We start from the raw sequence: 6,078 nt of genomic DNA on the forward strand, positions 1-6,078 counted from the left end.
ACATTCCCCAAGGCGTTTGCCATCTAGAGTAGAACAAAGGCAAGAAACTTGACATTGTAGTTTGATAAGAGTTATGAGAGCAGGAGCTAGGTGGTGATGATAGTATAATGGGTAGGACTCACCAGGCTTGGTGGTAGTGGTGGTAGTGGAACAGTAAGATAAAGATTCCTTGTGGGAATGTCATTTCAATGGGAGAACCCTGGGGATGCAGTAGTAGAAAAAGGGGGGGGAGGGGGGAACCCCTGCCTACACAGGCCACAATGTGAGTGTGGCCTGAAGTAAAAGAACAAGGACCAAAGGAAGTTTTAATAAGATGAACTGTAGAAGTTGGGGGAAAATTTAACTAAATGCTGATTTTTCTTTGAGAGTTATCATCAGGTGCATATTTTTGACTCTTGAAATGACTAAAGATTTTTTTTTAATGCTTATTCATTGTTGAGAGGTACAGACAAAGAGAGACCGAGACAGAGTATGTAAGCAGGGGAGGAGCAGAGAGAGAGAGAGAGAGAGAGAGAGAGAGAGAGAGGGGCAGACAGACAGAATCTGAAGCAGGCTCCAGGCTCTGAGCTGTCAGCACAGAGCCCGATACGGGGCTCAAACTCCTGAACCACGAGATCATGACCTGAGCCAAAGTCGGACATTTAACTGACTGAGACACCCAGGCGCCCCTGAAATGACTAAAGATTTCATTTTTAAAAAGCAAATCATTGTATTGATATTAATATTCATATGTTCTCTCTTCTCCATTCGTAGTATATTTGGCTTGCTGGTTATTTATCACTCTTCTAGCCTTATTAGTTCCCTTGGACCTGATGCTATCTGTTTGCTTAATTTAAATACCCTACATTCAAGATGTAACATTTCATTTAGTATGTCAGTACCAATCTGTTTTATGTCATTTCAATGCAGGCTTTAATTCCTTAGTAGGAATTACTAGTGCCTTTCTCCCTTCATCTTAATTTAATTCATGTCCCTTTGACAGTTTTTAAATAAATGATATTGGATTGGATCCATCCAACAAAATATGTGAATCTTGGTGATTTTAAAGCTTCTTCATCAGTAAATGCTTTTTTGAAATTTTAAATCTTTATGAATATTCCTTGTTTTAAAATATATTTTGAGTTTTGAAATTTTTTTTGCTTGTTACACTTAGAAAAGTATTGATTCTTTTTAATATTATTTCTCTTCCTGAGTAGGTTTTTTCTGGAGGAATGATGTGTACTATCACACCAATATTTTATGATACATTTCCCAATCCTTTCAGCATTGGTAAAAGAAAGGTTAAGAGTGAGGTCATGCTTAGATTTCCTGAATCAAGTATTCTCATTTTTTCTTAATAAAGATTATCATTCTCAAAGAGGTTGGCTTATAAGCAGATGCAAAGGGTGACTCAATTAGAGTCAGTGCTGAATGGAAACCCAAGTCTAGATCAGGAAGAGACAAAAATGGGATAAAAATTGAAAATATGCTTAGGGATCCTGACTTCAACATTCCCCTAGTTCTTTGAGAACATAAATCTTTTTTTTTTTTTTTTTAAATGACTGACCAAGGACCGATGAACAAGAGAAGAACAGAGCTTGTTAACGTGGGCAGCATGCATGCATGTGGGAGAAACTCAGTGATGGGTAATTCAACGTTTTTATTTATTTTTGGGACAGAGAGAGACAGAGCATGAATGGGGGAGGGGCAGAGAGAGAGGGAGACACAGAATCGGAAACAGGCTCCAGGCTCCTAGCCATCAGCCCAGAGCCTGACGCGGGGCTCGAACTCACGGACTGCGAGATCGTGACCTGGCTGAAGTCGGACCCTTAACCGACTGCACCACCCAGGCGCCCCAGAGAACATAAATCTTTTGACTAAGTCATTAAAGGTTTGTTTCACCTCTTTGTCCCTCAGAGTATAAGTAAATGGATTTAACATGGGGGAAATGGAAGAAGTATAGACACTCCCTTATTAATGGTCATTTCATCTTTTGCTGAAGGTTTGATAGAGACAAAGAAGCAGCTGCCATAGGTTATAGAAACCCCAATAATGTGGGAAGAATAGGTAGAAAAAGCTTTTGTCCTTTTCTGGGCAGAGGGGAATCTTAGAGTTGTTCTAATGGTATACAGGTAGAGCAAAATCACTCACACACACACACACACACACACACACACACACACACACACACGAGTCATGATGAAGACTAACACACAGCAGACAATAACCATCTGCTCAAGGAACCATGTGTCTGAGCATGAGACTTTCAGAATAGGGTTAGAATCACAGGCAAAGTAGTCAATGGCATTAGAGTCACAGAATTCCAGGTCCAATCCCAAGCTAAGTGATGGGAAATGGTCAAAGTATTCATCCAACAGCAGAAGATAAGCCTTTTGCACACCCTGTGGTTCATGATGGTCATGTAACAAAGGGGTTTGCAGATGGCTACATATTGATCAAAGAGCATTGAGGCAAGGAGAAAAAAAATCTGTTACACCAAAAAGATCTGTAAAGAAAAATTTGGCATGCACAAGCATTACAGGGAATAGTCCTATCACCTGTTGATATACTGTACAAGAACCTAGGAATACAAGCAGAAGTGAATAACATTTCTAAGAAGGAAAAGTTTTGGAGAAAAAAGTACATTGCAGTTTTAAGGTGAGAATCCATTAATATGAGAATGATGATGGTCAGGCTTCTGGTTACACTCAACATGTAGGTGATAAGTAGAAATACAAAAATGAGAATCTGTAGTTGAGTGTTATCTGTCAATCCCAGAAGGATGCAACTGGTTAGGGAAGTATGGTTTCTGATTCCTAGGTCCTGACTTCTGCCCAATATTCAGGTAAAACTGAGGGACTTAAGAGCTGAGAAGAGGATAGAAACAAGGTTACAATGGGTTTGTTTAGAAAAGCTAAACAATGTACTTTACACATAGTATTTTGTTTTCTTTGATAATGAACATTTTTTTAATAATTCATGCCCTCAGTTCTGTTGTCATGTCATTTAATATGCTTGAAACTTAGCTTTCAAATATTTTGACCACAATTTATGGCAAGATACATTTTATAGTGCAGTCCAGTGTATATGCACACAGATACACACACTTGCGTATTACTGAAATTAAAAAATGTCCAAAAAAAATCTACCTTGCTCTCTGATGCTTTCTATTCTAATTTATCTCATCAAAAATAAATGCAAAATAACCAAGTTGACTTCATATTCTACTAAATGGTCATGATCTATATTTGAGAAAAATAAATCTAGGGATTCTTTATAGTCCAAGTAAAACAATTTTTTATGATTTTGAAGTTTACACTGGACTTTAACTTTACCCATTAGAATAGATTTATTCTTCGAAGCCTGATGGCAGTGAAATCATAAACTTCAGGGAATCTTTTTTTCTAAGAATATTTCCCTTATCACTAATTGAAATTTTACTCCATTTCAATATCTGCTTGAAGCTTTTTTTTTTCCTGGATAAATGGAAAGCACATGAGAAGTGGTTATGGCACAAGATGTTTCTATATCCATCTACCAAGCAGCTAAGGACACTGTTCCACTGCCATGACCAAACCTAAAATTAATCTACAAAAGACCTTTTCCATATAAAAAAATTATTTCCTAAGGGCACCTTGGTGGCTCAGTCAAGCATCTAACTTTTGTTTCCGGCTCAGGTCATGATCTCACTGTTCATGAGTTCCAACCCCACGCCAAGCTCTGTGCCAACAGCATGGAGCCTGCTTAGGATATTCTCTCTCTCTCTCCCTCTCCCTCTGCCCCTCCCCTGCTTTCTCACTCTCTCTCTCAAAAAAATACACTTTTTAAAAAATAAAATAAAAAATTCTTTCCCAGATCTTTCCCATGATTTTCTCAAATTTTTGTTGCCCTTATCTGATTTTTACTGATTGCCCCACTTTGGTGCAAAACAGAGAACATTTTGATACACACCAAATTCACTAATAAGTGAGAAAGTGTTTTGTACACAACTGAAGAATAGCCTTAATGCTTTGCAATTCAGTCTATTTGTCTGACTGAAATACTTAGACCTTCTTAGCAAGTCACTGATGTTATAATCAGCTCTGAGTATTAAATGCATTCACCAATCGAACTTCTATCCTTAGCTTCTAATAATTTTCTCTGATTCCTGACTTCCAACCATTTCCTTATGATACAGCTCCTGAACACACCACTCCACTGAAACTATTCTTGATGAGTTTCCCTGATATTTAAGTACCAGTGAAGTGTAGCCATTTTATTTGCACTTTTCCTTGTCAGTCACTACTTTTTATGAGGTTCTTGACACATTGTTTGCATGATATCCACACTCCTGGTTGGGTTCCCCCCACCCACCCTTCTGTTTTCTCTTTTGTAATTATCTCTTCCCCTACTCACCTTTGTAACATTGAGATTTCTCACACCTCATCCCTAAATCCTCTTAGCTGCTTCTGTATGTGCTTTTCCTGAGAACTGATTAAATCCCATGACTTCAACTTAGCACATAAAATTTGATATTTCAAAATGTGCCTTTTGATAATGATCTTTGAATGTCAGACACCTGCCCCTGGAAATTTTACATTCCCTCTAGATGAATTTGTTCAAAACGGATTGCCCCATTTTCTGTATTTCTATTGATCCTTGTCTTACTCTGCTATACAAAGACCAAAACCTAATGTTTATTGCTATATATTAACAATTGATATCAAGCTATATTATTTCTTAGTTTAGACTTATCTTGAAATTCTCTTGACGTTGCCAGTACTTTCACTTAGTTTTGCTGTTTCCCTGACTCTAACAAGGGGTAAGTTTTGTTTGGGGAGATAGAGCTACAAAGATGGCCTCTAAAAACACACCATAGTGAGAGCCAGTTATGTGGTAGTCATCTTACATGGACTACCTGCCTGGAAAAAACATTGTCATCTAATCATCTATGGTTTTCCCCTCCCCATTTCTCCATCTGTTTGCTGATTCTGACCTGTAACTGGCTCTTAGTGACTCATTCCTGTATCCTGCTTGGATCTTCAAAGGAGTTTTTCCAAATTACAACAAACCACATTTATGACCTTTCTATGTGGTTTGTTACTCCCTATGCTTAATAGACGATGTTAAAAAAAGAAGTGTCAGAAATACGATTTCTATGTTGTTTAATGTAATAACCACAAAATTAAAGGAGTCTGATATAGAGTTAAAGATAGTATTTGCCCTCAGACCTAGATCATGTTATATTGTTTATTATGTTGATTCAATTTTAAAACTAATCTGACACCTCTTACTCTTTCCATATCCCTGACTCTAATTTAGGGAATTCTTTTTGGCTTTTATGTTTGGTGGGGGAAATATTCTGAGTGGCATTTAAATCACACCATGCCCGATCTGTCAGCCCATATATAATACCTACATTAAGGCATAAAGTGTTATCACTGTGTTTGACACAGAAATAGCTTTCCTTTCACGGTTTCCACTCATGCCTCCTCAATATACTTATCAGAAACATTAACACCAGAGATTAAAGAAACTTAAATTCTGGATTTGGACCAAAAGCTGTTCTGGGATTGTTCCTCAGCCAACATCAACTAACTACATTAACACCAGCTGAAATTATTTCACTCTCCAAGGCTTGTTTAAGGCCATCAATAAATTGGGAGGAAAAAACCCCATAATTTCTTTTGGAAATTCCAAGTAACTGATTATGTGAAGGCTTCATTTGATTGCTTTAAAGTATTCTTTTCTTCCAGAAGTGGAAGATACTGTCTATACACCACCCACCCATTTCCCAGAATAAATCTCCCAGTGTTTAGACTCCATTAAAGAGATGAAGGGCTGCTGTAATGTTTTAGGAGGAGCTGAGAGCACTCCCAAGAATGTATCACACAAGTAACAACAGATTAAGTGAATATTAACAGTAGATTTAGTAAGTGAAATAATAGACTCCAGATATAGAAAAGGATTACATATATAGTCCACCAGCCCCTCTTTTCCTCATACTTGAGGCATGTAATTGATGCCTGACACAATTCTGGAAGCTAGATCATGTCCTTGGCTCCTAAATATCTTGAAAAATAAATTGACACCCTTGTTTGATTCACACCTATTTACTTC

At 37.5% G+C, this 6,078-nt stretch overlaps 1 pseudogene; it reads right to left on the minus strand.

The window, feature by feature from the left end:
- Positions 1–246: 246 nt before the first annotated feature.
- Positions 247–5,445, minus strand: LOC122473636 (annotated as a pseudogene).
- Positions 5,446–6,078: the final 633 nt, after the last annotated feature.

The sequence above is a fragment of the Prionailurus bengalensis genome, chromosome B4, assembly GCF_016509475.1.
Source record: "Prionailurus bengalensis isolate Pbe53 chromosome B4, Fcat_Pben_1.1_paternal_pri, whole genome shotgun sequence".
NCBI lineage: Eukaryota > Metazoa > Chordata > Mammalia > Carnivora > Felidae > Prionailurus > Prionailurus bengalensis.